The following is a 19,938-nucleotide window of genomic DNA, read 5'->3' as shown; positions in this document are numbered from 1 at the left end:
GACCCTGCTTGGCCCTCCTTTAATGAATGAGCACAACCATCAACAAGCCCAATTGTGGTGATGTTTAGCAATCAGGCTCAGCTGAAGTCGTGATGGTGTACTGCTATATAGCATCATCTTATTAAAAGGACCACTATGTGGAGGCAGGATTCGGGGGTTCTCAGGCAGTCCCCTGCATTCTCAGGCCCTCTGCAGAGGGAGGCCAGGACTCAGCACTCTCTGGCAGTCTGTTCTCATTTTTAGATTTTTTTTTAAGAGTTCTCCACACTGCTTTCCATAGGGGTTGCATGAGTTTTCAATCCCACTGGCAGTGGATGAGTGTTCCCCTTTCCCCACATGCCTCAGTTTCAGTGGAGACCCCAGCTTTTTGGAGATGCCAGGACCGTGGGATGACCACCAATGACAGCAGTAGGTGTGGAATGGAGCTGGCCTGGGTCTACAGGATGAGCTGTGTGTGCTGTAGAAGGCAGAGTCAGAGAAGTGGAGCTGCCAAAACCCTACAGAGCCCAGAAGATCGAAGTCAAACTCCATCGTATAAATGAACTACATTTTCATTATCCTCTCATCAGTTGAGGGACACTTAGGTTTCTTCCATCTCTTAGCTATTGTAAAAAGAACAGCAACAAATATGGTTGTACAAGTGTCTATAATAGGATGAGTCCTTTGGATATATGCCAAGGCATGGTATAACCGAGTCTATGGTAGGTTCATTTTTACTTGTGGGGTTTTTAAGGTTGTACTGTCTTATGTTGTGATATTAACATCATATCATTGTGACAGAAATTGGAAAGTTATGGTTTAATACTGATCTCCACACTGTTTTCCGTAGGGGTTGCACAAGTTTGCAATCCCACCAGCAGTGAATGAGGGCTCCTTTTTCTCCACATCCTTGTCAGCGTTTGGTATCATTTGTTCTCTTGATCTTAGCCAGTATGACTGGGGTAAGATGAAATCTTATGCTGGTTTTAATGTCTCAGTTGGGGAATTGCCTCTATTGGAGTGGCCTGTGGCCATGTCTGAGGGTCATGTTCTTGATAAGTGATGTGCATGTGCGAGGGCCCAGACCGCTGTGGGTGGTGCCACCTCTGGGCAGGCGGCCCTGTGTTGCATAAGAAAGAATGCTGAGCATGGGCCAGGGGACCAAGCCAGTAAGCAGCATTCCTCCATGGCCTATGCTCCAGCTCCCGCCTCCAGGTTCCTGCCCTGAGTTCCTACCTTGGGCTCCCAGATGATCTGTGACCCAGGATATATAAGCTAAATAAACCCTTTCCTCCACAAGTTGGTATTGGTCAGAGTGTTTTGTTACAGCAATGGAGAGACAAACCAGGACAAAGTCCCTCTGACCACATTAGTATAGGCCGCAAACTATAGCTTTTAAACATCCAATAAGGTTAGTTCACCACTCTGGTATTTTTAATCATCATGTGCTCTCATCTTTATTGAGGATCTCTTGAGGACTCTCTGTTTAGATCCTTAGCCCATAAAAACTTCATGACATTCTTCACAGAATTCAAAAAAAAATCCTAAAATTCATATGGAAGCACAAATGGTCCCAGATAGCCAAACCAACCCTAAACACAAAGAGCAATGCTGGGGGGATTACTATACCAGATTTCAGGACTCTGTAATATACTGTATTACAAAACTATAGTCATAAAAACAGCATGGTACTGGCAAAAATAGACCCATAGATTATAGATCAATGGAACATAGTTGAAGACCCAAATATGAGTGCATGCAATTTCAGCCATCTGATATTTGACAAACAGGCTAAGAACACATAGTAGAGGAAAGACAGCATCTTCAACAAATGGTGCTGGCAAAACTGTATCCCCATCTGTAGAAGAACGAAACTAGACTCTTACTGATCACCTCGCAAAAAAAAGTCAACTCCAAATGGATCAAAGACCTCAATGTGAAACCTGAAACTCTGAAACTGTAAGAAACGTTGGTAATAACCTACAGGATATAGGTATAGGAAAGGACTTTCTAAATCAGACATCAATTGCTCAGGAATTAAGGTCAAGAATCAACAAATGGACATCATTAAACTAAAAAGCTTCTGTACAGCAAAAGAAACAACCAAAGAAATGAAGAAAAAACTCAAGGAGTAAGAGACAAATCTTCACCAGTGTCCCATCTGACAGAGGTTTAACATCCAGACTATATAAAGAACTCAAAAAACAAAGAATCAAGTAAGCAAGTGACCCAAATTCTTATTTTTTCTCCTTTTTTTTAGAAGAAGCATTTCATTCTTCTTTTTAGAAGAAGAATGGTGAGCATTGCTGCCTTCCAAATTCTTTTTTAAAATATCATTTTTATATATTTTTGAAAATTTCATAAATGTATATGATGTAGCTGAATTATATTCATCCCCTACACCACATTTCAACTTCCACACAGGCCCCCAACACATCTCTCCCCAACGTTCATGTCCCTTTAAAAAAAAACTCACTTAGTACAATTAGTGCTGCCATATGTGCATGGGAATGAGACCTGCACTGGAGCGTGGGTAACCTACCAGTGATGGCTCTCCCAAGGAAACTGCCAATAGCTCCTCAGCTAGGAGTAGGCCTTATAAGCCCCTTTGTCATCCATGTTGGAATTTAACTAACTTATTCTTGTATATGTCTTCTGCAGGTAACCACTGTGAGTTCATACGTGCAACAGCCACACCATGTTCAGAAAAAGCACTTCACTGTAGCCCTCGTCCTCTGGCTCTTACACCCTTTCTGCTGACCTCTACTTTGACGTCCCCTGAATCTTTTTGGCCCATATTATTCAGAAAAATTCTCGTTTGCGTTGCCTAGGAGGCTGCTAAATCTATCAACTTAATTCTTAAATAGTAAAATAATATTTATTCAGTTCTAGAATTTTACTTTTTATACAAATTCTAATTATATGGTAACGTCTCAATTTTTAGACATTTTATTCATCTTTTCTACATTTGTTTCATAATTATAGCTCTTAAAGAATTATTTCATAATTAAAAGCTTTAATTATCTGGAATTTTATCTCTATACTACTTTTAATTTTGGATGATACAATTCTGGACTACGATGTATCTAATAACTTTTAATATGTACTAGACACCCACAAAAACTGTGCAAATGGGCATGTTCAAGAAGATCATAAAAAATCATTTTCAACAGCAGCCATCATAGTACATGAAAATTAGATTCATTATATGTTACCATCAGAGTAAGTTTTCATTCTGTTATACATTGGAACACTATGCAGAAATGAGGAGCAATTATTTCTAAGCTGAAATTGCACATACTCAGGTTTGGATCTTCAATCTTCCATTGATCTATGTGTCTGTTTTTGCACCAGTACCATGCTGCTTTTATGACTATGGCTCTGTGAGATCTGGTATAGTAATCTTTGTGTTGCTTTTTGTGCTCAGGGTTGCTTTGGCTATCTGGAGTTTTCTGTGCCTCCAAATGAATTTAAGGATGCATTTTTCTAATTCTGTGAAGTATGTCATCAGGATTTTGATTGGGATTGCATTGAGTCTATATATTGTTTTTGGTAGGATGGTCATTTTAACAATATCAATTCTTCCAATTCATGAACATGGGAGGCCCTTTCATCTCCTGGTGTCTTCCTCAATCTCTTCCTTTAACAATTTAAAATTTTCATTGTAGACATCTTTGGTGACTTTTGTCAGATTTATTCCAAGATATTTTATTTTTTTTTTGTGGATTGTGAATGGGAGGGTTTTTGTGCGTTTTTGCAGCAATTGTGAATGGGAGCATTTCCTTGTATTCTTTTTTTTTTAATTTTTACAAACACTTTATTGGGAATTTCATACATGCATATAAGGTGTTTTGATCAAATCCATGCCCATTCCCTCCCCTCCAACATTCCCCCCTCTGAAGAGGTAACCCTAAAATCTTTTAAGGATTAGATACAAGCTCCCAAATACTTTTTACATTTTTGGCTTTGGAACAGAGTATGTTGCGAACGGGCCCAAGGACATTTTGACTTTTAGCCAAAAAACTGGCTACATTTCTTTGGGTTCTTTTTACCCTAACTGCCTAGCCAATTCCTACCTCCTATTCTTATCACGCCATCCTCTAAAGGGGTTACCCAAATTGCCAATAGGGAATAGGGATGCCTACCACTCTGGTTTCTTCCATGCTGAACAGGGACACAGGGTGAGTCGATTGATGTACCCCTTCAGTGGGTCTCTCTAAAAGACCCCCAAATTGTATAACTTTTGTCTCTAAGGTGAGAAGAAAGTCCTTGAGTCATGAATGGGAGATGTGAAGGAGAAGTAAAGGCAAGACTAATTAGCATTAGAAGTTCTAGACAGGTAACTAAAAAAAGTCATAATGTCAATTTTCCAAATGTTCATATGAGAGTCCATTGGAGTTTCTTGACAAGGGCTTCCAAAAGTATCCCTCTATAAGGCATTTCCTTGTAAACCAGCCATGATCACGTCAATGGATTGTTATTGATATATAGAAAGGCTATTGATTTTTGTAGATTGATTTTATAACCTGCCACTATACTGAAAGTGTTGATCAGTTTTAGGAGCTTTTGGGATCTCTTAGGTATAATATCATATCCTCTGCAGCAAGTGATAGTTTGACCTCTTCTTTTCCAGTTAGTACTCCTTTAATTTTCTTCTCCTGTCTTACTGCTCTAGCAAGAGTTTCAAGCACTATGTTTAAAAGGATCAGTTCTAGGAGTTTTCTGGTAGAACTTTTGGGCTCTCTTAGGTATGGTACCATATCATCTGCAAAAAGTGATAGTTTGACCTCTTCTTTTCCAGTTAGTACTCCTTTAATTTTCTTCTCCTGTCTTACTGCTCTAGCAAGAGTTTCAAGCACTATGTTTAAAAGGAGGGGAGAGAGTGAACATCCTTGTCTGGTTCCTGATTTTAATAGGAATTCTTCCAGTCTTTCTCCATTTAGAATAATGTTGGCTGTGAGTTTGTTGTATACAGCTTTTATAAAATCTGTTTTATTTATCCATATATTTCTTTCTTTCTTTATTCATTTAATTTTGTGTGTTTGTGTATGAATGTATTGCCTGCATGTATGTGAGTAAACCTGTGTCGTGCAATGCCACGGAGGTCAGAAGTGGGCTTCAGATTCCCCTGGTACTGGAGTTAAGGACGGTTTGTAGCTGCCATATGGTTGCTGGGAATTGAACCTGGGTCCACTGCAAGAGCAGTCAGTGCTCGTAACCACGGAGCCGTCTCTCCAGCTCCAGTTTAATTATGGTGAGGTATGTTCCCTCCAGTCCAGTTCCCTCTAGGACTTTGAACATAAATGCACCCTGAATTGTGTCAAAAGCCTTTTCTGCATCTATTGAGATGACAATGTGGTTTTTGTCTTTGAGTCCATTTATATGATTTATGACATTTACTGACTTATGTATCTTGAACCATCCCTGCATTTCTGGGATAAAGCCTACTTGATCATGGTGAATAATCTTTTTGATGTGTGTCTGTATGTGGTTTGCAAGTGTTTTGTTGAGAATTTTTGCATCTATGTTCATTAAGGATATAGCTTTATAGTTTTCTTTTTTGGTTGTATCTTTACTCAGTTTGGGTATTAGAGTGATGCTGGCTTCATAGAAGGAATTTGGGATTTCTCCCTCTGTTTCTATCATTTTGAATAATTTAAGTAGTATTGGTTGGAGGTCTTTGAATGTCTTGTAGAATTCTGTAAATCCATCTGGGCCTGGATTTTTTTTTTAGTTGGGAGGTTTTGTATTACTGTTTCAAGTCCTTGTATGTTATGGGTCTGTTTAAACTGTTGATCACTTCTTGGTTTAACTTTGTTGGTTCCCATGATGCTAGATATCCATCCATTTCTTTTAGAGTTCCAAATTTAGTAGCATATAGGTTTTTAAAATGTTCCCTTATAATGGTCTGGATCTTTTGGGTGTCTGTTGTGATGTTTTCCCTTTCATCTCTGATTATGCTGATTTGGATTTACTTTTTCTTTCTTTTGGTTACCTGGGCTAAGCGTCTGTCTATCTTGTTTAGATCTTCAAAGAACCAGCTCTTAGATTCATTGATTCTTTGTATTGTTTTCTTTGTTTCTATTTCATTAATTTCTTCTCTGATTTTTTCCATTTCTTCTCTTCTGCTGGGCTTGGGTTTCATTTCTTCTTGCCTTCCCAGCATCTTGAGTTGCAGTGTTAGGTCAATTATTTGGGCTCTTTCTAATTCTTTAATGTAGGCACTTAGAGCTATAAACTTCCCTCTTAGGACTGCTTTGAAAGTGCCCCAGAGGTCCTTTGTGTTGAATTCCAGAAATTCTTTTATTTCTTTCTTAATTTCTCCTTTGACCCAGTCAGTTTAGGAGTGTGTTGTTCAAGTGCCACGAGTTCATGTAATGACTAGGGCTTTGTTCAGTGTTGATTTTATTGGTTATGTAAAGCTGGTTAGTACAGGGTTCAGGTTCTCTCAGGTTTAATTTGGAGGGAACTGATGGCTTCAGATCAGCTATTCAGTAGTACCCTCAGAAGCCCAATTCAGGTTCCAGTCAGGTACACTCAGGCTTCCTTCACCACGTGGAGGCAAGATCCAGGCACTCTCAGGCAGTCCCCTGCATTCTCTATGCCAAAGGGAGGCCAGAGGGAGGCTGGAACTCAGCACTATCTGGTGGTATGTTGTGATCAGAGTGACTACACCAATGGAGGTTGGAATCCACCATCTCAGGTTTGACCTGGAGTGCCTTATTAATCCCAGAACACCTAAAGCAAGCACTGATATTTTCTCCATCTTTTTAAATGAGGGCATTGAGGCTTAGAATCTGTCAGTGTCCAATGCTCAGAAATGATAATATTGGAGGGTGTGGGAATATTGATTACTTTTATCTGATTATCATACCTTGTACAAACAAATCAAATTACTGTACTGTGTTTCTATAACTATATACAAATCTCATGTGTTAAATAAAATGTAAGAATATTTAAAATGCACAATACACACAAAAACTTAAGAAACATTCCCCAAGGCCACCAAAGACTCAGCAGATGAGGACCAATTAGCACCTAAGTAGTTGGAGTCCAAAGACTTGACCACCAGCCAGCCTGTCTTTCCCAAACATTGTCTTTATCAAATGGAGAGAAATCATGATGCTCTCCCTTCCTGGGCTGTTCTGTTAGCCATCAATAAACAAAGACCACAAATTCTTCTCCATCAAATAAAATAAGGATCACATCTACTGAAAATAGTCAAGCCAGAAAACCAAGAATTTAGCTTGCACAAATGAGTGCATAAATGAGGCAGAGGATGTAGTTTTGAGACCAACCACACCCCATAGCCAAGTACCTGCCTGGATCATGTCCCCTAGCCTTTCCCTTTGTTGCAGTAACTGAAACTTCATTAGCATCTCTCACCACAGTGCCATCTGGCCTCCACAATGTTTATGAATCAATTCACTCTGGTAGTTTTCCTGATAGTTGTGACAGTATGGAAAGCATTTTTTTTTTTACATCAACCCAGTTACAAACAAACTTTTGGGCACTAAAATCCCTGAATGTGCTCAAGCATAACTTAGAAAACAGTGGGCCCCAATGTGAAAAATAGTTTGATCTTGGCTATTCTAACCACACTCCTCATCCAGGAGGTTTATCCATGACCTCCCAGTGTGATAAGCAACAATGCAGAAACTAATGCACCAAAAGATTCAAAGGACAGCGGCCCATCTGTGGGGAAGGTATAAGAAAGTTTTCCTGAAACTGTGACTGCTGGGCTGACTCTTGAAGAAGCTTTCAGTCATGTGGAGGAAAAGAAGAGATTCCAGGTTGAAAGAAAGAAAGAGAGGGGCAGAGAGAAGCATGAAAGCTTACAGTACATACACAAAACAGAAAGAGCATGTAATGTGTGAGGAACATGGAAGGGGAATATGGTTGGATAATCAATATATATGTCACATAGACATATGTATTTATAGACACACTTGTATCAATATCATTTCCATCTATACATCTGCATTAGTGTCTGTATATCAGGGTTCTTTAAAGGAATAAAACCATAGAATTATATATATATATATATATATTTGGATTTATTGGACTGACTATAGATTGGATTTATTAGATGGTCCAAGTCAGCCATCAATGGTTCTCTCACACTGGAGAGGTCAAGAAACTGATTGTTGTTCAGTCCACAACACAGTATATCTCAGCAGTCCCAATGTGATACAATCCGATCCTGATGGCCTGGAGGATTCCAGGAGAACTGCTTGTTCTTCAGTTGATGTAGGAACCTGAAGAAGTTGGTTCTAATCTCAATGAAGAAATGCAGCAACAACAGGGTAGATGAACTTGCCAGGGAGCATAAAGACAAGCATGCAAATGCAATGTTTCCTCCCACCTCTATATTATCTGGGCTGCCACCAGAAGGCATTGCCTGCATTTTGGGTGGGTCTTCCTGCTTCAAATAATCTGATCAAGAAAGTACCTCACAGGAGTGCCTAGTGATTTGCATTTTAGTTGATTCCAGATTCAGTCAAGTTGACAACCAAGACAACATCAGTGCCTATATGTATACATGTATTTATCTCATCTACATAGATGCCTATGTCTACATATATAGCTACATCTCATTATCTATACCTACAACTGCATCTATATATCTTTATCAAATATACCTATATTTTTACCTACATCTATGTATCTGTCATACATCATCCAAACCTGTACCTATATCTATACATTTACATCTCTGCAGCTATACCTCCACACATGCCTACATCTCCACATGTATATACACTGACTTTTTCTCATCTGCACCTATACCTATGCTAACTTCACATCTACATCATTGTCTACATCTACACTGACATATATCTATACCTGCATCTCTACATCTCAATCAGCACCTAAAGCCATAGGCATCTATATCTGTCCATGTATCTATATCTACATACATCTACACTTACACTTTCTTCTGACTCTATGTCTATTTTATATAAATCTATACATGCATCTACATACATACACATGCATATGTAAATATGCATCTATATCTATATTCATGATTTGCCTGTGACCTCTTCCATGAGAAAAGAGAGAAAAATATGAGCACGTTGCTGAAGAGTTTGTTTTTGTTTCCATCTGCACTGTATGTACTGGAAACTCCTTTATTATGTTTGAAGTGGGAAGTTCGAGGCTTTCACGTGAGTAGACTTCCTTTGATTTTTCTGGACATCTACCTTTCTTGGTCGTCAGCTTCCACATGTTGGTCGTCGGGGTTGAGGAGGTACTCTACTTAATGAGAACATTTGGAAATCTTATTTGCCCTCACCAGCTTGTATTGTACAGTCCCAGTTTGTTCCAGTATTTACATGCCAGCCCCACTTCCCTGTGATCCCACCATTGCAGCCTTGAGGCCTACATTCCTTAAAACAACAGCTTCTCAGCTGGGCATGGTGGCACACACCTTTATTCCCAGCACTTGGGAGTTCAAGGCCAGCCTGGTCCACATAGTGAGTTCCAGGACAGCTGGGGTTACAGGGAGACCATGTTTCAAAAAAGGTCAAAAAAACAAACAGCTTCTCTTCTTGATAATCTTTCTCTAAAGGTGGTACACTGGCCCATAGTATTTGTAAATCATCACTTGCACAAAGTTTTTCATCAAAAATCTGTGTAAATCTGCCTCTCAAGAGGTAAATTTAATTAATGCATGAAAACATAAAGTGTAAAATGAACATGGCCTGTGAGCCACTTCCAGAATAAGACTTTCAGCTATTTAGTGTTTTTTCCAGAGCAGCTTTCCTCAGCATACCAGGCACATGGTGTTCTGACCTCTACTGTTAACATTATAATAACAAACATTTCTGTGTAGCATTGGATACACAGGAAGTCATTAAATTGTTATGTCCTATTTATATTTTTGTATTACTGTTGGTCAGTTCCACCAACCTTTAATATGTTTTCTTTATGAATTCACTACTTGTTGTAGGCTTAAATGAGCAAGACAAGCATGGTTCTTATTCTCAAAGAGCTTACAATCTAAGTAATAGATGCAGAATCAATGAATGCTGTAAGACTCCAAATTTACATATATTATACTCAATGTGTGCTCAGAGGAAAAATTCCAATTTTCAAATTTCAATTACAGCCCATGTCTCACATAATGCCCTACCCACTAAATTATTAACAAAATAAAAGTAAAAAAAAAATAGTTCTAACCAAGAATCCTAGGCTTGTTTATAAAATTAGAACATTTCTCTCACCTGATTCTTAGACTCTTTAGTTAAAATACCGCATTGCTTAGATTTCTGGCTCCCTTGCCAGATCCAGAGCAATTTCCACTCCTCCTGTCTCATCACTGTAGCATCCACTCACACACTCTGCCAGCAGAATCCTCTGAATTCTAGGGGCCCGGAAAGATGCCACACATTCCATTTGCTGCCTGCTGCCACAGTTGCCAATCCTCTATTACTTTGATTATGGGGCAGCACCCTGCCCTTGAGCAATGGTTTCAGTGTGATCTCTAGACACCTGACCCTTCAATATCTGAGAAGTCAGTAGACTAAATTCTTTTCTGTAAACCAAAAATTCTGCATCATGTCTGGAGATCTGATTTAAAGGGTATAAATGAGGCTCAGATCCCCACCATTCTAAGGAGCATTGCTCTAATTTACTTCAAGTGTACATCCCAGCTATATAGCTATAATCCTGATGCTTTCATTCCATGCAGTGTCAATCAGTGAGTTTCTAAAACTAAGACACAGGCTCCAAATTATGGAAGAAAAACATACTCTGGGGACTATTTGTATCTCTCTCCACCATTTTGTAAGGATTAGATTGGAGAGATTCCTTGGCCAGCATTGAATCCTCTCCTCTAACTTCTGTTCCTCCTCTTACTCTTCCTCCTCTTCTTCCATATCTTGGCTAGGATGGCTCTATTTACTGCCAATATAGGTACAAATGTATTTCTTGAGAAAAACTACAGCATGAATCCTCCAGGTTTTCTTTACTTGAAGTGAGTTTGTTTGGCTAGAGACAGAAACCTGAATAAATATACACGGTCATCAAGGGCTCTGCTGCTCTGTCACTCAGCCACAACCCTAGCCCAAGTTTGATTTTTAGTATGCCAAAAACCTTGAAAATTTCATTTCTCTCTCTCCCTGTTGATTTTACTGAGGCTCCTATTTGACTCTGCAAAGCCTGATTTACAATCCTTATTATCTCAATATAGATTTAAACAAAAAAATCTATTTTGACAGTCAAACTGGAGAAAGGAGTTTATTGATTTAGCAGGTATGCCTTGTCCCTTTAAAGCTCTAAAACTCATTCCTTGGGTAGAGGTGAAGCCTCCAAGGAAAGAAGTCAGAAAATAGTAATATATGGAAATACATCTGAAAATATTGCCAACAATGCCCCTGTCGAATCAACACAAAAATCTATGTGAATTCTTTGATTCGACAACTGTTTACTGAGGGTTTTTTAGATGTAGAAACACATCTAAGCTTGGGGAATCAAAGGTGACACTAGATGTTATATCTTTCAATCCTCAAAACAATGCTAGCATTACACAGCATGATGCAGCTTTCTTAGGAAAAAGGAATGAGAGCAGGAGATTCCTATTCAGTTGCCCAATAATTCTCATGCTGACAGAGCTAGATACCCTGTCATGTTCTGTTCAGACCTCAGTCTGGAAACTCATAGTTCAGTCTTTGACATAATATCACCTCTTCCCATAGACCTTTGAGTCTCATCTCTTGTTTCATTTTCTATCACAGAATTACCTTTGCTACTATCAATACATATTATGTATGGAATTATGTTCATACAGAAATGCATATATACACAAAAGTCTATGCATTTTTGCTTGTTTTTTGATCTGATCATCTGACTTCCCTGAGAACAACGTATGCCAGGCAGAACAATGATACCCCAAGACATCCATGCCTTTCTCTTCAGAACTTGTGATTGTATTGCGATTGCCTCTCAGGATGCATAGAACAGTCTGGGATACCAAAATTCACGGATGCTTAAGCTCTTACATAAAATGACATAATATTTACATGGAACCCACAAACATGCTGCCTCATAATAACCAATGCAATACAGTGTACTGTATTGCTTAGACAATAATTATAACAAAGAAACAATTTCAGAGAGATGTAATTGTGTGTTTAATATTTAAAGCCTTGCTTGGTTGAATTCTCCAGTAGGGAACCTATGCACACTGAAGACCAATGCTGCATTCAAAATCAGGAAGAATTAAGTCTGCAAATGGCATTAAGGTCAATAACCACATGACTTTAAGATAAGGAAATAATCCATTATTATGTAGGTAGAGCCAATGTGATCCCAAGGTGCAATGGGAATGTCACCACGAAGCTGCTATCTGGGCAGTAGAAATGAAGCACCACACACAAATGGCACAACATGGCAGCCAGGGGTGAACTGGAAGCATCACTTCCACCTGAAAGACTGGGTCCCCCACATACTTTCCTCCAACGTGATTTGTCACATCTCAGGCTAAGAGCAACAGAGCCAGCTGACCATAGACTAAAACTTATGAAACCCTGAGTCCCACTAACATGACATTTGCCCCATAAACTTAAAGTGACTCATACCCCATTCCCTTATGAATACTGATTGCCTCTCTTCTCTTATCCTCTCCCCAACCCCCACATTTCAGCCTCACACTACATGGGAACCAAAAACTACCCTCCCAACTGATTCTTATCTCTTTTCTCAGGATTTATAAGTAAAAGTCACTGACCCTGTCTCCTGTGGAGATGGGGCACTAAATCTCCAGAGACTGTTCCTGACTGGCTCTGCCCTGAATAGTAGGGAGAATACAAGGACAGTCCCAGTGTCAGAGCCACAGTCAGACAGAATACATGAGATACCAGTCAGACAGGAGCCACAAGGATATCAACCAGAACAAACAAGTTTCCAGTGTGGAGGATCCAATCATAGGATATCTAACTAAGCATCATTAGGCTGTTTGCCAAAAGTACCCCATGAAAGTTCCCAACTCTGAGACTTCATTTCCCAGTAGGACATGATTATTGATAGTTCTGGCACTGGAACCCTAAGTTGGATAGGGAATTCCAAATCATAAGGATCCTTCAAATGTAGACTGAGAGACAGAGTCAATATCAGAGGACAGAGAGAGAACAGAGGCAGCACCTAGATTGTGGGAAGTACAAGTCTGCCTATTCTTTCCTAGTCGCACCAAAATAAAACAGCCTGCCAGAACCTGGACTTTGGCTCACGTAGACCTGTTTCATACTGCTGACCTCCAGACTCACAAGATAATATTGGCACACAGAGAAGGTTAATGAGGGAATGGATACATGTGAACCTCTGCCACTTCAGATAGGTGCCTGCTTCCTCCCTCCAGCTCCCCACCCACTCCTCTAACTCACTTTTTTCCCATGTAAAAACTGCTACATTTCTCTAGGTCAATATACGGCCTTTTCTTCCAGGTGAGATTTTTTACTCAGATTCCATCTGTGGTCACAGCCTTCAGGGCACGGTTTTCAGTACTTTCTGTAATTTCTAATACGTGCATTGCTATGGTTTGAATGACATGTCTTCCAAAAGGCTTTTGTGTAAAGGGTGTGGTTCCCAGATGGCAGCACTACAGAGAGTTGATTGGGTCATGTGGGTGCTAAATTAACTGACAGCTTGATCCATGTTCCTACTGATGGATTATTAGGAGTTGGGGTAAAATCAGCAGAACTAAGTTACTTGGAGATTACCTTTGATGGGGAGAACTGCTCCCCAGCCCCTTCTGCTTCTCTTGCTGTTTTCTGGCTGCCATAAGGTAAGCATCTCTGCTCCACCATATTGTCCTCTAGGGTGTTCTGTCCCATTTCAAGCCAAAAAAAGCAAGAGAGCCAGCTAAGCATGGACAGAAACCTCTGAAACCTTGAGCCAAAATAAAGTTTCCCTCCTTTAAAATGTTTCTTTCACATATTTACCATATTGATAAAAAAAAACTGGCAAACACACTGACAGATACTAAACCTCTACTTATTGCCTAGTGATGCCCTTGAGCTCCCTGTCCAAGCCCCTGTGAAGTCCATTCTCTGATGCCAGGAATGGAGGAGAGTCATGGGAAGCTGGGATATTGAAGAGATTTGAAGACCCACAAGCAGATAAGGTGTACTTTATTCACCAGCATAGAGGTTGCTAGGCAGGCAGTAATTGGTAGACACCCAGGCACACACATTAGCAAACATGGGCCCCCACACACAGGCAGGTACAAGTGCATACGCAGATTGACACACAGGCAGCATGGAGGTAGGCATATAGGCTTACAGATAGACTCACACAGGCAGGCTGGTGAAGGCAAAATGCTCTGACCTTTGAGCTCAAGACCTATTTATATAGAATTCACACAAAAGTGGTATTCTGCCAGAACTGGTTATATAATGGAATAGATCAGTGCTTACTTTGGGTTCCTGGACCTCTGGCATAGCCCCCCAGTTATCCAGTGTCAACCATGTTTTAGCTGATTCGTACAAAATTTCCACATCAGCGTCATGTTGTCCAATCATAAACTGGATCCATGGCCTTCTGGTCACAGGCCCCTGTCTTTCTTCCCCACAGATATAGATGACAGCCATATTGAGGAGTAGTCCAATGACTGCTTCTTCAGACACCTCATGGACTTATCTGTGATGCTTTCCTTGACAGAGATTTTTTAAATATCTCCCTCCTTTGCTATCCTTTGGCTACTGTTACTTTATGTTTTTAGCTTTTATCAGGGATATCTAAGAATTCTTGTCTGCATTATCTTCCAGATTGCAAGAGGGAGGGAAATTTCTACCCCCCCCCCAACAGGGTCAATTACTTGTGAGCATCAGTACATATTACCTGGTATTACATTCTTGGATTTCACAGTGTGCCCAATTTCAAGTCTCTCTAAGAGGTTCCTGAAATGGGTAACTACACACAACTCTCACTAAGGTTGTCTTCAGCAGTCTGCATAAATTATGGCATATGATGGTCCTAAAAACTGAGCCAGGAGAGTATGACTCTTGATCCATTTTATAGATGATATAATTAAGGCTTATTAACAGCAAATCACTTCCAGAAGTGCCTGCATGTCTTATATACTCCCAGGCCTTCCCGTAAACAGCTCTCTCCCGGGCACAGGAAGCTGCGGTAGCAACAGGGCAATCCAGGTAACCATGGTCCTTTTCCTGCTCATGGAAGTAGGACACTCTATTCTCCCTTTCATACTGTCAGAGGATGCCTGTAGGCTTTATTGCTCCCCTCTGACCTCAGCACAGACTTGCCCAGACCTCCCTCATGTCCCTCCTAGTTCTTCATACTGACACCCTCTTTCTACTGGACCACTCATGTCCATTCTCCACCAGATGACTTCTCTGGTCTGAGGTTTGTTTCTCCCATGTGACCTTCTCACCACTCACTCCATTTCCTGGTTTCATTTTCCCACCAGAGTTGTTCTAGATGGCTCTTATTGACAACCAACCTGAACTAGGAGCCTGTAACATTAGTTTCTCAGGAAGATATTTATCCAAGGACAGTTCATGGTGCACCAACAGATATTCATTTATCTGGCAAATGGTTGAAATAAAACAACTGGCAGGCAGACAGGTCCGGGCATGACAAGAAATCATCCTCAATAGCTCACATAGCACACCATGGCAATGGATTCACAGCCTCAAACCAGAAAGCTGGAAACGGATGAGGAAATAGAAGCTTTTATGGTTATGAGGACCACTGCTACATAGTAAAGTATCTGTTGAAATTATATTGCCACAAATCTGCAACTAAGATAAATGAAATCAATAGCAAGGTAAGAAGTAAGTAGCAGCCAGGACAGAGCTAGAGGCAGGTTGAGCCTGTGTCCTGGGAACATCCTGCCTGTTCTCTCAGCTTCCTGCTTAAGATGCAGCAGCTACAAATACAGAGCTTACTCAGCATCAGTGTTCTCTCTTTCCTGGGAATCATATACCACCATCCAGTCATTAACATTGAAATATTTGCTTCTAGGTTAAAGCTTCCCTCAGTTCCAGCTGCACCAAGAGGCCTGCTGGGAAAACCACCCCCATAGTATATGCCATGGAATCAGCATTTGAGTCGCCTCAGCTCGCTGGTGTTCAGTGCTTTGTATTTCATCCATGCATTCAGGAAACACTCACTGAGCATTTCTTCTGCCCCTGTGTCATGATACTTTGCAGACATTAGAAATGGAAGCATGTAGCTACCTGTCATGAGGTAACCTGCATCTGATTTAAGGGCCTGAAAATCATGGTTTGCCCAAGACTTAGAGATCCCTCTGTCTTATCAGTGTCAACATTAGGAAATTTCAGGGTAAATCAGACACCTGGTCAGCCTATGGCAGAGATGAAGTGCAATAATGTGAAATTTCTAAAAAAAAAAATGTTCGCAGAGTATTTTAGAGACCACAAAGCAGTTCGTTATCTCTACCTACCACTACAACTTGGAACTAGGGACATACAAACTATGGTAAGACATGATGAAAAAGGAAACTCAAACATGGTCTGAGATCCCCAGCACTCAAAGCGCCTCTGTAAGAAGACAGAAAGGACTGTGAGTGAAAAGGCTCACCATCTTCAAGGAAGGCGGGAAGAGAGGCAACAGCTGTACCAGAGTAAGCGCTGTAACAAGTACATATTAGATACCAGGAGAAACAGAAGGAGAAACTGATGCACTCAGCATGTGAGATAGAAAAGGAAAGCCGTTAGTCAGAAAACAAGATTAAATATTCATGAGGACATCACGATGTGTAAGTAGGGCTTTGAGGATGCTGTAGAGGAGCACCTTAGGTTATAATAAAACAATCATAAACAAGGGAAACAGACAGAATAAGGTCCCTTTAGGAAACTATTGCTATATTGATAAGGAGAGAACATTGGGACAGGCAGCAGAGTTGAAGGCATAGGGTAGAAAGGCTGCAATGAAATGTCACAGCAAAGCAAACTTGAAACCTTCAGGGTGCTCATTCTGTAGGCCAGCCCCTCCTAGTGCCTCCAAGTGGCACCATCTTGTGAGTACCAGGCTTCCATGAATAGGGTTTCATTGCCCCCCAGTCACAGAGTATGGGCAGCAGGTTACACAGCCTTCCTGTCACCCTGCTGAATGCCACCCTGTTCTCAAACTGGCTTAGATTCACCAGGTACTTGACGCTTCACAAAAGCTGCAGCTATGAACTTTGGCAGGCAATGAATAAACTGTCAGCAATATATCCACAAGATAAGCTTGAATTTATAAAGGATAATTCTGTCTTGTAAGGGAGGAAAGAGAGGTGAGAAAAGAAAAAGAGCATGTCTCAGAGCCAACACCAACAGCAGTGCGGGGAGATTACAGGCATTTCTGGAAATATGTTCAAGGCATCTCCAGCCTCTGGGAGATGAAGTAGACTGAACTTCTACTAGTTGTACTGCTGTGACAGAGCAGCATACTCTCAGCACAGGTCTTGGCCTCAAGCCCCACCTCAAGAACACAGGTTGCTTCTTGCAGAGACTCACATTCTTTGTGCCTCCTAGATGTGATTTCTGACCCATGACAGCCTATTCCTTAAGCCTGAAGTCACTTTGGGGTGGTCTCTAGTGATTCCTGTACCTCATGGCCCACATCTTCTTCACCTTCATCAGGGCATACATTGGACTCAAATGACCAGTGTATAGAGCCAAAGTACTGAGATTCCACTGTACTGAACTGGAATTTCCTGAGGTCGTGTCTGGGGAGGTGGGTCTCTGGCATCTACAGAGGTCAGAGAAGATGGGGTTACTGACAAACAGGCATACAGGAGATCGTGAAGCTGAAGCCCTTGAAAGACTGAAAAGGGGCTTTAAACATTCTAGTAGTGGGGAAATATAAGTGTCAGGCATGAGACCTGCCACAGAGATCTTACAAACCTAGGAAGGGAGACTTCTGATTCATTTTCCTATGGCCTGGCTGAAGCTGGTTACTAAATGAGCTGCACATATGAGCACTTAATAGAGCAGCTGGCGAGTGTTAGTGTACATTCTGGAAACTGGTATTTCATATCCATAATCAGCTGTGTCTAGGCAACCTGAATGGGATCCATCCTGGTTCTGTTGCTAAAGACCAGGAAATTATAGAATGCACTGTGTTTCCTTAGTGCCAAAAAGTTATAGAACTAAAGCCAGTTACTATTGCATTGTCCAAATTAATTAAATATTCAAAGGTTGATTTCAGGGTCATTCATCTCCATCCATGTATGATTTTTGATGTTTTACTTTCTTTGTTTATCAATATTATGAACCCATTTAGGGTAGGTCACATACATGTTATATTCTATCATTTGTTTTGTTTTTGGATTTATTATTTTAATATGTGGATATACGGGAGGGGCTATGTGCACATGTGTGTGCAGATGCACTTGGAATCCAAAAGAGAGTACTGGATCCCTAGAACTAGAGTTATTGGTGTTTGTGAGCCACCAAATGTGGTGGCCGGGAACTGAGCTCGGCTCCTCTGTAAAAGCAGTGGTTACTCAGTCATCTCTCTAGCCCCTGAATGGTTTATTTAATGGTCTCCTAAGGTCTTACTATAGTTTATTTTAATGAAACATCTTTGGTATAAGTTATACACTGAATATGAGCAACAAATATAGAATTTTATTCTAACTCACATATCATAAACCTGACAAAATCTGTGACTCAAATATCTATGCTGGTACATGTAGCAAAGTTTGATTTGACACAACTTGCCTGCTGGAAACTCTGTGTCAAGAATTTTTTAGATTTAACTTTTTACATGTGCAAAGGAAGCTTTTCTTTGGGTTGTTAATATATTCACAGATGCTCCAAATTCAAAGACAGAGTTTAAACACTCTAAAAATATTGGGTTCTCCTAAACATAGCATGATGACTTAAACTGGACACAGGGGAGGTCAGAAATTAACAGTAAGAGGGTTAAACTGCAGCCAGGAACAAGCAGGTAAGTCTGCATGGTACTGCCTCTATGTGTGTAACCTAGAGAGAGATCATCACTCAGCAGGGCTGTGTGGGGCCTGCCTCATAGGTCACCTGTGTGTATTGTGGCTCTAGCCTGCATCCATGAAGTTCTTCTAAATTGGAGGCCCTCAAAACCTTGGAAAAATCCTATATATGCAGAAATCAATCGATCAATAATTAAACAAATGTTTATCCAATATAGAATCAGCTCTGACAAGAAGTTGACATAGTGGATTTATAGGGCTGTCTCACAGGCTAGAAGAGATGTAATGGAGAGTAAAGGAGGCAGGAGTGACTTGAACTGTATTATAAATGGCTGTGTATTATTCATTGACTGAGCCTGGGGATGGATTGCTTTATTTAAAATTCCAAAATTACAGAAAAAGTATTTCAGTTTTCCTGAAGGTCTTACAGAATAAGAGAAGCAGGCTGACTCTCTACCAAGCATGTGGGTCGCCATATTGGTTACTTTTTGCATTGCTGTAACCAAATACTTAACAGAAGTAATTTAAGGAAAGAAACGTTTATTTTGTCTCATAGTTGCAGGGTATCTCAGTCATGGATGGTTGGAAAGCGAGGCAGCTGGGGCAGCTCCATCACAAGCACCCAGGCATCTTACAACTCAACAGGCAGAGTGCAAGCCAGCACCAGAAGCTGATCTCACCCTCAAAGGGCAACCCCTGGTTACAACACCAAGATTCCATTCCATACACTCCAAACAACATCACTAGCTGGGAGCCAAGCACTCAAATTCCAAGACGGTACAAGATATTTTACAACCAAATTATAACAGTTAAAATGGGTTGAATGAAGTTGTTCAGGAAAAAAGTGATGGGGAGATATGGGAAGAGTTGGAGGGGAGGGAGTGGGCATGGATTTGATCAAAACACTATATACATATGGAACTCTCAATGATTTTTTTTAAAGTTAAAAAGATGGGTTGAAATATTACAAATATTATAAAGCCTCTATAGCTCCAGGGTTGTCCCCTAACACTATCTCAAGAACTGCTTCTCAG

Source organism: Nannospalax galili, unplaced genomic scaffold, assembly GCF_000622305.1.
Source record: "Nannospalax galili isolate Female #2095 unplaced genomic scaffold, S.galili_v1.0 scaffold304, whole genome shotgun sequence".
NCBI classification, from domain to species: Eukaryota; Metazoa; Chordata; class Mammalia; order Rodentia; family Spalacidae; genus Nannospalax; species Nannospalax galili.
Note: the sequence above shows the minus strand (reverse complement) of the source record.